At 32.4% G+C, this 12,104-nt stretch overlaps 1 protein-coding gene across 1 annotated transcript in view; it reads left to right on the top strand.

Moving 5' to 3' along the window:
• The first annotated feature begins 348 nt into the window (after positions 1-348).
• LOC129230639 (putative fatty acyl-CoA reductase CG5065) overlaps positions 349-12,104 on the top strand; it is an 85,267-nt gene continuing 73,511 nt past the window's right edge. Inside the window, exon 1 of the mRNA XM_054865055.1 lies at positions 349-463. The gene's annotated coding sequence lies outside the window, so the exon portion shown is untranslated. The remainder of the gene's footprint in view (positions 464-12,104) is intronic.

The raw sequence follows: 12,104 nt of genomic DNA, 5'->3' as shown, positions 1-12,104 counted from the left end.
GGCCCGTTCGGTCCAGTGGTAGTGCAGTTTGAAATAAACAAACAAAAAAGAAAAAAAAAAGGAGAAAGTAAAAGAAAAAGAGAAAAGGAAATGAAAAAAGTGGAGGAGATAGGGCATAGAAATGAGACAAACCACTTACGTGCCTAGAATGATCTTTCTATGGGAACGCAAATGTCAAGTACATATTTCTGAAAACTATTTTTTTCCACAGAAAGGAAGAAGGGGGAGGGGGGAACAGTTATAATAAATATTTGTAGAAAAAAGTGAAGCAGAAGGATTATGCAGACGGTTTAATATTTATTTTGCTAAATAAAAGTGGCAATGCTTTTGAGTTGGGAGAGGCATTAGTTAAAGGTCTGCTATTGGTTATGTGATTGTTATGTTGGAATCGATGTTATGATGACAAATTGGAAAGTCTTACTTTACTAAATTTTTTAATATCGCGAGATAGCTTTATCTCAGAGTAAGTTTTTTTTTTGTTTGTTCTCACTATTTGATCCAAATTATACATCTTCTTGAACCAACTGTGTCACATGTCGCCTGCTGTGTAAGCCTAAGTACCGATTCCGGCCGGTAATTAGAATGTTTGACATTCTGGAAGCATGTACTATTACTATAGATAGACAAATTTCCTTTTTCTTACAGTCATTTATACATTCGTAATCCCATTATTTATCTTACATGTTACGTTAGTGTATTGATTTGCATGATTTTAACTGCAATTAATTTTGATCGTCAAAATATTTTAAATAGTCGCTATTCTATTCATTTAAAAATTGTTTCAATTAAATGTTTACTTTTTGAAATAAAAGTAATTTAGTCGCAAATGAAACTTTTTGGTTTGTACTCATCCTAACTTGTGATCAGTATTTAGCTGCCCCTCCCCCTACCTGGGGTATGAAAGATTCCGAGGAAATTTATTTCCATGGGAAAAAGAAACAATTTACTTCATTTTGCTATTTTTAATAATTGCTTATTCTGAGTATTTTTTGTGTTTCTATTTTTGTTTGTATTTCACTTATTTCTTTTTACTTTATTTTTTTCTGGTAAATTAATTTAATTTGTCAGTTCAAGCAACAGATTCATTTTCATCTCTTCATTTTGCGCGGCTTGAAACAATTTAGTTTTGTAAAAAAATAATGTGGTTTTGATACGAGGATTCATGTTGATTTAAACATCGTTTTATCTAAACTCAGAACAAATCTAGCTTAATTAAGTAAACTAATGAATGAAAATAGCATTTGTGTGTTGATCATTCATCACTAATTGTTTAAGAATATGCACGAGATTATATATTTGTTAAGTGGATGAAAACACCATATTTATAATTATTTTTTAAGAATTTTTTGTTTCTGACATGAAAAATATATTCTCTAATTTTAATTTTTTTAATTGTGTGAGAAAATAAATGAAGTTCTCAAAAAAATCCACGAACTTCCTCCGTAATCAGCACATGAAAAACTACAGGTAATAAAAAAAAAGGCTGGAAATCAGAAAGATTAGGAGATATTATTAAGAATTTTGAAGGGATTCTCCAGAAGATGAATTTTGTTGTTTGAGTTGAATTGAAAAGGAAATACTTAACATGAAGCTTTGTTTAGTGGCACAAAATTCCTGACCTTATAAACTATAATTGCTGTTTTATGTTAAATAACAGCTTTTTATACAAATACAAATGTGACGATCAACAACAGGCTCTGGGCCCAGCTAGGCTGGTCCTAGTCAATTAATAAGTTCTCAATGAAGATCAATGGCCCTCTTAAAGCTATCCACCGCCTTGCTCATTACCGCCTATTCCGGTAAGCTGTTCCAAGTACCCACGACCCCACTAAAGTAGTAGTTTTTCCTGATTTCGAAGTTAGCCTGAGATTTAAATAGCCTAAAACAATGACCTCTCGTCCTGCTTTCCATGAATTTCCAAAAATTTAATCCATTTGCATCTTTCATATTGATTAATTGAAATAACTGAAATATGTCTCCTCTGACACTCCTTTGCTCCAGGCTATACATATTAAGCCTATTAAGTCTGATATTATAATCAAAATCTGAAAGTCCCCTTACTAGCAGGGTTGGCAAAAACCCGGGTTTTTTTTAAAAAGCCCATGGACCCAGGGTTTTTTGGGTTTTTTTAAATAAAACCCAAAAAAAACCCAACTAAAGTTGGGTTTTTTAAAAGAAATGTGGGTTTTTTTTGTCTTTTTTTAGGGAAAATGTGGGGTACTTGTAGCATATTGTAGCGTAAGTATATGGACAAAGTGCAAAATTGTCTTCGGGGAAAAAAAGCTGGAAAACTAGTTAAAATTCAGCATTTTCTGAAGAAAAGTATGAAAGACGAAAAAACCTAAGTATGGTGAAGTTTCGGGTTTTTTAATTTTCATTATTACCAACAGTTAAGGCAAAGTTACTTCTCGAGTGATAAAATCTATTGTTCGTTTTTAATTACTACGTTTTTTTTTTTTTTTTTTTTTTGCATTTTACTTTATTGTATTTATTTTGTTATGCAAAACTACTGTAGAACCTCAAGTAGTTTAAATCCCTTTTTACTGAATTCCAGCTTAATCAAGACATTTCTTTGAATTTTATGCTGCCTGTTTTTCTATTTCTGTGTACAGAGTTAGAAATATTCAACTTTTTGGTAAGATAATGAATATACTGTATCTGTTCTGTCGACCGTTTGAAAAATCTGTTTATTTCTAAAAAAATATACCTTGTTTTTATTCGAGATTTGTGATGTGTTGGTTAGCAGAAAATAATTCACATGAAAGCCTTTTAACTAGATTAGTTTTCTCTGTACACATATTGAGAAAATCAGACGTGACAGGACTTGGTCGAGATAATTTGAGTTATTTATTGACCAGTTCAAGAAAAAAGTTAAATACATTTATTTAAAAATCTTTGAAGTATTTATTTAATGCCGTTAAGAGTTAAGAAATACTATTAAAGTTCAAAATTCATTTTTTTATGTTCATTGTCTGCGGTAAAGAACAAATAAGAAAGAAGTTTAAATTGTGAAAGTATTTAAACTAATTATTTTAAAAAAAAAAAAATTCTCAGGAAAATTTTAAAAAAAACCCAAAAGTGGGCTAAATAATGGGTTTTTTTAAATGGGTTTTTTTCAAAAAAAACCATTGGGTCCAACCCAATTGGGTCCAATTTGGCCAACCCTGCTTACTAGTCTAGTTACCCTTCTCTGAACCCTTTCCAATTACCCAAATATCTTTCTTCAGATAAAAAACTGAACAGCGTACTCCAAATGAGGTCTTATTAAACTTCTATATAAAGGCAGAAGAACCTTCTTAGATTTTGTTCGAAATAGATCTATTGATAAACTCAAGCATTTTGTTGACTTTGTTACTTGCAATGCTGCACTGTTCACTAAACTTGAAGTTCTAATTTATTAAGATATCCAGATCCATAACATTTTCTGCCTGACTAATGACTGAACCTTGTAAACGATATCTCGTACGCTTATTTCTATGACCTAAGTATAGCACTAAATTTAACATCAGAAGTAATTTAACATCAGAATGTGTACGATTTTAATTAAATTCTGCCAACTTCACTGTTTTTTTCCGGGAGATTCCCTCGATTTTAAACAATTTCACCTAATTGTATACATGATGAAGGGAACTTGCATTTGATTATTCTCTGGAAGATAATAAAAACAATCCGATTCTTCCCTAATTAACTATGAAAAAAAGCAATATTGCTGTATGTCTCAGTCATACTACTGGATTTTTTTTCCAGTAGATGTTGGCAAGTATGCATTTTAAAATTATCATGGGTTTAAATCATTATTTTAATAGAATTAATTCTGAACGAAAAAAAAAATCATTGTCTGTAGACATTATTTTTAATAAGCTTTTAAATTTAATATTGAAGTTTAATTGTTAGTTTGCCATGTTTGTAGAATATTATTGAGATGAATTTCCTTTTTTTTTTTCTTTTTAGTTTTTAACAATCTATAAAAATCTTGTTAGAAAGTTTCAAATAATTTTCTTTTTTTTTGTAAAGAAAAGCGTATCAAAGGTACAGTAAAACTGCTCAAATGCGGAAACTAACGGGACAAATTTTTTTGTCCACAACAGAGGGGTGTTCGTAGGACAAGGGTTAAATAATGTTATTTGCCTTGGAATTCGGGGGAATTGAAAATTGTTCGCATGAGAGGGGTGTCTGTTAAGAGGGGTTTTACTGTACTTCCAATTTAGCAGGAAGTTACAGTCCCTAAGCCAGAACTACATGCAATATACCAGACAGCTTGGTTTATTGCATCCAGAGACTGCAGTTTGGTTCTTGTTTGAACTCCTCAGTCTGCAATAGTAAATAACCAAGCTTGGAGGCAGACGTCATCTCATTAATGTAAAGCTCAGAGTGCCAACAAACTGGTAGAAAAAAATGAATTTATCTTACCAGCCAGTGTATTCTTACTCCTAAATGCCCAAGCTTTGCCTTCAATTCACGAATCAAACCCCCTCCATGCTGCGGACAATCGCTGTTGAGATAAATTTCCCTTTATCTACCTTTTTGTTGTCACTCTCAGCTTCAATGAGCTGACAGACCAGCTTGGTTATTCACAATTCCAGACTGATGAGTTCTAACAAGAATGAAACTGCAATCTCTGGATGCAATAACCGAGCTGTCTGGTAAATTGCATGTTTCTTCTAATTATAACCACCTTGCTTGTTCCTGGTTCTGGCAAGATATTCATTTTAACGTGTAACTTTTGGACTGTTCGACCTCAGAGTAATCAAAGAAAATTCATTCTGCTTGTTAGCTAACTTGATTATTCAAACACACACACACAAAAAAAAAACTTTATGTTTGAATTCAATTTTGCAAAAATTTCTCCAGTAGCTTGTGATTTAACTGATTTCCAGTATAGGACCCCCAATTTCGGAATGTTCCGAAATCTGGAACTTTTTTTGTTAAACTTAAAAAAAAAAAAAAAAAAAAAAAAAATTCAAATGTTCAAAATTGATAACAATTGTTTCTTACTTGTTGAAAACATTGTACTTATAACTTATTTTTCTGTTTAAATTGAAGCCACATCTCATGCATAATATTTGCATTGTGCTGTAATTGGGCAGCGATCTTTTAACAATAACTTCTGTTCATTGTATCATTTGTATACAAAACGAAGCATGTTGAGTCAAAATACAAAGCCATTTTTTCAGCATAAATATGATTTATTTATTGTAATGATAGACATATCATATGCCAATGTCAATAATCTCTTCTTTTTCTTTTTCCTTGAGATTGACTGATAAAAAAGAAAAAAAAAAATGCTGCGCAAATGTTAGAAAAAACAAGATCAATTGCACTATACAATAATTTTTGCTATTTTTTGGATCAGGATCTTAAATCCGGAAAGGTCGTGGTCTCGAGTGTTGTGGACTTGGGGTCCTATACTGTATCAATATTAGTGAGCTTTGCAGTACCTTAGAGCTTAAAACATAGGCGGATTTAGGCTGTGAATTCTGTGGGATGGAACAATATCGAAGGAGGAGGGGAGGGATACAGTCAATGGCGTAGCTACTGTTTCTGCAGCCCGGGGCGGCTCCTCTACTTGCCACCTTTTCATTAAGACAATTACTAATACATTAAAAACCGTGGAAAATAATTGCACTTAAAAATTGAAAGCTTTATTTAAGGTAAAAGAAAACTAATTTAATCCGTATTCTTCCTACAAAAAAAGAGGGAGGTCCCCCAAATTCCCCAGTACAATCTTGACATTAGTGCCTAAAAATATTTTTATTAAGTGAGGACACCAGTCCTTAATGATCCCCATGAGAGAAAGGGCAACAGCCTCTAAAAATTCCATAAGAATGAGTAAGCACTCTCTTAACTCTTCCATAAGAAACAGGAAAATATTCCCTGAAATTCCCTTAAGAACATAAGTTTTCTAAAAAATTACTTGTTAGAATAAAGATTGCCGTTTTTAAAATAACATCAACAACCCCTCTTAAAAATATTTATCTAAAAAAAGATAATAGTTACAACACCCCCCTCAAAATGAGACATTTTTTTGAAAAAAAGTCTACATTCTCTGTTTTAAATCTCATTAGAATTGGTACAATAACTTCAAGAAATTCCCCTTTGAATGACTTCTCTAAATGCTCCATTAGAATAATAACAGTCCCTCAAGATCCACATCAACATCAACCATTCTTAAACACCGTTAACGGAAGATCTAAAATAGATTATAAAAGTGATATACAGTCAAACCCCCTTTAACAGGAACTCATTAATCGGGAAAATTTCGCTTAGCACGAAATGTCATTCCCCATCAGATAAAGCTACAAATTAGTGTAAAATCAACCGCTTTTACATGAAGATGATTTAGACAAAATCCTTTCCTGCATAAGCGGAAGAAAATTTTAAGGTCTTGAAGAAAAAAGGGAAGAGAGAAAAGAAAATCCTCATACTTTTACATGAAAGTCCTAATTTTGAAAGTCGAAGGATCTGCACTTGAATGCAAGCAACGTTGATTGCAGCAAGCAAATTCCTCTTCTTGTGTAGGAAAATTGGGAAAACCACGTTGCTTCAAGAAAGTACAAACTTTAGCTGTAGACTATGACTATGCTTACAGTAAAAAATGCTTGGATGAACAATGAAATATTTACCAAGTGGCCGACAAACCTAGATTTTAAAATTTCTTTGTGGAAAAAAAAGAAAAAATTGCTTAATGCTGGACACTTGTTCTGCCCATGCAGAGGTTTAAGGTCTAAAAAGCGATAAAGTGCTTTTTTACCCTTCAACATTGCAGCGAGAATCCAGTCTTGTGATCAAGGAAAAATCAGGAAGTTTGAAAATGCACTGTCGTAGAGAAATGGTCCCAAATAGCCATTGCCTATTTCGAATTACTTGTGTCTCTTACTTAAACTATCAATTTTAATGCTTGGGTGTACATTTTTGTACAAAAGTACTTTGGTTCTTATATTTTCTGAGACACAAAAAACAAAAAAAAAAAAAACTTGTCTGCTTACATAAAATCCGGTAACTATCGAAATCAATTAATGCGAAATTCGGTTAACACGAAATATTTTGACTTCTTAATGGAGTTCGTGTTCACGAGGTTTGATTGGTTCACTAGGATGCATCAAACCCTCCATGTTTCAAAAATTTTTCTAGAAATTGTTTGTACCTATGTTATTTTTGTTTCCGACTGCTAAAAAAAGTATGTGTACATAAAGTTTCATGAGTTTTGAATAATATCTATTTGGTCCCAAAAATATAAAAAATTGATTAAAAAAACAGTATTATGAGGGAAAAATAAATATCTATTCTAACAAAAATATGAATATTAGATTGATATAGGATGCAACAAAAGAACAGATGTACATGCACTAATTGCTTTCCTTTATTTTAATTCTTGCGAGCACTCAATTTTAGATTCATTTCAATTTTTTATTCATTTTCTTAGATTTTTTCCCTTTTGTTGATCTTGTTCGACAACTTGTACAACATGCTGTTAGTGCTCTTCCCATTTTGGAGGACTTGATGAAAGTCACTATTTAGCTTGGACCACACCCCTCTGCACAGTCACTGATAACATTTAGTGCCTGTAACTTTGCAAAGGATGTGGTGTAGGATGTAGAATTTGGCCATACTGAAACTTCTTCTTGTAAAAAATCTGAATCCAGTTTCACCAAAGAAAACAAAAAACCAAGAATCAAATTTAAATCAGAAAGCCTAGTATTCATGTTGACATTTTTTGGAAATTTGGGTTTCCCAAAAACCCATGCTATACCTACCTTTCAACTTGAAACCAGCATGGGTGAAACTTGGTTTTGTTGCTAGCAGTGCATTAGCTATGGCTTTTTGTTCTTGTGCAGGAACTTTTTTGCACCACAGGACAAATGGCACCATCTCTTCTGTAAGATACCCAGCAGTGACTTGCAAAGGTCTCCGAAAAGCGTCTTGTGTGTTTGAACTCGTAAAACTCGACAACTGCCAGGCTGATTTTGCTGGAATTTTCACAGTTTGTTTCTTTAAGTCCGGAAAAGGTTTGCAGACCAGTTCGGAAAAAATTTCGATGGATAGTTCTTTTTTTAAGTTCCAATTTGGGCCCAATTTTTCACATAAATTCCTGAATATGGGTATGAAAAAACGACTTGCACATAGTAATATTATATATTGTTGAAAAGGGTAGAATTTTCCCACGTTCTACACAATTAGTTTCAATGCTCTAACTTAATTACGGCAGGAGTTATTTGCGTTTTTTAGCTCGAGTTTTTTTAGGCTTAGTTGAAATTTAGGCACTACTTCCTTCATTAAATCCACCAATAAAAAAGTGAAGGAATTGTCCCACAGTTTTCTTCTTGACACCATTGGAAAGAGCTGCTTTTTTTTTACTCCAGATCTAATTCGACCTAAGGTCAAAAATTTAACCCTCTATCTCAATTAGAAAAAAAGTTACAAGCGAATTAAATGAAGTTCAAAAATCTGTTGTCTTTTCAAGTTTTAAACCATTTTATTTTTCGTTTCCCGCGGCAACGCTTATTGAATCCAATGTTTTCTTTCCATCTTTCTCATTTTAAAAACTTATTTTATTTTGTGTTTCCATGGTTACGCTTTTTAAATCCATCTTTCTCATTTTGATTCCTTAGAAGTATTTTAATATCTGTCGTCATTTTTTCGGAAGAGAAATTTTACATGATTTTTTTTTTTCATTGATTTAAGCCTGATTGTTGAATATACGACATTTGACACAATTTTTAATATCATGGTAGACCGGGCAAAGCCGGGCAACGCAGCTAGTTGTGTATAAAAGCTTAACCATCCAACGTGCTTTGTGCAAGGTTCCTAGACGACTTTATTTCTTGTCTCATATTGGAAGATTCGAGTTATAGTATGCAAAGTTTTACAAACTCCATATAACAATCTTTGCATTTTTTCAAAATTTAAGGCATATTTTGTTGTCTCGATTGCATTATTTTTAAAACTATGTGTTTCTGCTTCTTCATTCAGTGATTTTGTGACATATGGTATCAACTGGCTATGATCAAGATCAAAATGATTGAAATTATCACGGAATCGTTTAAACAGGGATATGTCTGGAGATTTTGAAGCCTCTAGTTTTAAATCATCAAACACATGGGTCAAAATGATTTCGCCTATATGATGACAGCAAGCTGACCAAAGAAGTGCATGTCCTAGCCTTCTTTTTGCACATTGACGCAGGCCACAGTATTATGGCTTGTGTTGGATGAAGTTGTACCAAATGTCATGTTTACAACATTTGTGTGCATTTCCAAGAAATGAGATGCTCATAGATTAAATTGGCAATGATTGAACCACATTTTGCTGACAAAGATGTTGAATTCATTTCAATCTGTAAGTAAGACATAATTTCCTAAACGTTTTGAGCTAATTTATCATTAATTTTGCGAGGAAAAGCGAAAGTTTTTCTGTTTTTCTCACGGCCAAGAAAATTTCTGCGGGAATAGGTCCCATTTAATCCAGCTAATCCGAGAACTTGGCGAACAATTTTAGGTGAAAATTAAGTGTAAAAATTTTTATTCAACTCTGTAGAAACTTTTACAGCAATCAAATGTGTATTTTTTCATAAATTTTTTTAACTGTAAATCTTCGATCACGCTTTGTCAACTTCACTGGTTGACCTTTTCTTACCTTGTTTTCGGTCGATTATTTTCTTAAAAGCATTTTATCAAGCACTTTACTATAGAATGGAATAAATTAACTAATTTAGAGACATTTTAAACCAATTTACCTCTAATGTGAGGAAAAAAATTCAAATTTCGAATGGTGTTTGTGGTTTTTTACGAATACCAGCCATTTTTAAAGTAATAAGCACAATATTAAGAAAAAAAAATAAACAAAAAATTAAAGCCAAATGACTTTTAAGGGTCAACACAATGCAAAACTAATAAAAAAACGACGTATAATAAATTTTAATCATGAATTTATTCGAAAAATATTTGAGTGTACAAAGACTTTTGTGGTGTAATATTATTTCTCTGTCTCTTTGTTTTTTTTGACCATTTCAAAAAGATTTGTCAATATTTTGAAAAAAACTACCGGGTTTTATTTAGAATGACATAAGAAATGATGTGAAAAAAAACATTGGATTTATATTCGAATTCGGTTTTGCGTTTATTTCGATTTTACTAAAAAATTTCTAACTGCACGAACACTTTTGGGAGCCACTGTAAGCTGCCTGTTGTGCTGGGCTCATAAACAAGATTAGGTTTTCTTCATTACATCATGTAGAATGAATAAACTTGTGCCTGTTCTCTTATTGCAATGATAAGTTATAGAACTTGTTGAGAGCCCCTCAAAACTAGTGTTTTTTTTTTTTTTTTTTTTTTGTCATTCGTTATGTTTTGCTCATCAGAATCAGTTGAAGCGAGAATGGTCGTTTGATGTTAAATCCAAACTGTTTTTTTTTTATTTATCTTTGCTTATCTTATACCCTGCTGATGTAACCATGTTTCTTCTCTTTCAACTTGATCTTGAAGAGTTTTATCCAAAAGTTGCCATACGATCACTTTTCACTGACCGAAGAAAGAAAATATCTTCTTTGTTCTTCATTAGTTCTTCTACATTTTCAGGCGCTAGTTCATCTTCCATTTGTTTTACTTTTTGCATAGTAGTGGGTGCAGATCTTCGATTAAGGGGTATAGCAATTAAACTTAGCATTGTCATCAAGAAGTTTTACAATTTTTTGACTGAATTTTAGCTCACTAATCACAGGAATACATGCTTTTTATAAAAGATTTTTATCTGTCATAAGACTAATCTAAAAGACAAATAAGTAATGGAATGGGTCAAAATTAAAAGTAAGAAATTGACTTAAAGTGAAAACTACAAGTTGACAAAAGCAGATAATGCAGTTTTGTAGTCATTATTTATGTTACCAAATAATTATAGCAAAATTAATTTGACTGTAATCGGCGGAGAGGCAGATTAAAAAGCACAAAATCCGCATTATTTATTAAAATTAAATGATTTTAAGATAAGGGAAATTAGAACGCTCTTCGCCGGAATTTTTTCTAACTGAATGTTTTTAAAACATGATTGTTGGCCCACTTTGGTAATGTCAAAGAGAGCGGTGCAGGATCTCTTCCAGATATTGAAATTCCAAAAACAGAATTTTAGACAAACTTCTACAGTTGTACCTTCTTTAAAGGACACTTTTACTTGAGGGATATTTTTTCTGGTCCCAGTCCCTTTGAATAGGGGCCTCCATGTATTTGTCGCTGATTAAGGGAAGGATACTCCGTTTAAGGGGTATTCCCAGAGAATAAGTACAAAAGTTCGTAAGTAAATGAGTAAAAACTACTGAATTTCTTGTACTTCAAGGTTCCTTTTTTGTCACACAATTAATTAGAGAAGGTTTGATAAGTACAATAAAGCAGGTTGGTAAAAATTTCTGCTTATGCATGCTTCTCAGCGCAATTTATACAGGGGTGATTGTGCTCCGGTGTTTTACCGAATTTCCGGTATTTTCGGACGTATTTCCGGTATTTTTATGTCCGAAAATACCGGAATTATGTTTTTTTTTTGTTATGCTTTTATCTTCCTACCTCCGCATTTTTTTAAAAAATTATATAATACTCATCAAATATACCTGCAAGAGCCTTAAGATGGACACCTATCCCTTAAGATGGACAAATGTCAGGATAATTTGTATAACACCACTCAAAAGTAACTTTGTAACCCATTAAAAATTTAATTAAATGTCCACACAATATTTTGACTCAGAACTATTTAATACTATGGCAAAGGTGCACTTAAGTAATAAGGGCCAAAGATTACACCCCCCCCCCCCGTTCTAGCTTTGAAACTTTCAGGTATTTTTTGATGAACTCACAATCACCCCTGTTTATATCGAGTAGTCTTGGCACCGACGGATAATGCAAGGGCCATGACAAGACACTTATTGTAATTTAAATTGTATTCCATTGAAAAATTACTCCATGTTAAAGTTGTATTATTGTTTACATATATTTCTTTATTATTGTTTGGCAACACTAAGTACTTTTTGAAGTTTTACAATGGCAATCATCTAGTTAGTTGGAATAAAGTTTCGCTCATAATATCTTTCTCTCCTCATATTTATAGTACACAGTTTACTCTGC

This window comes from Uloborus diversus, chromosome 9, assembly GCF_026930045.1.
Source record: "Uloborus diversus isolate 005 chromosome 9, Udiv.v.3.1, whole genome shotgun sequence".
Classification (NCBI taxonomy): domain Eukaryota; kingdom Metazoa; phylum Arthropoda; class Arachnida; order Araneae; family Uloboridae; genus Uloborus; species Uloborus diversus.
This window is presented reverse-complemented; position numbering and strand designations above follow the sequence as displayed.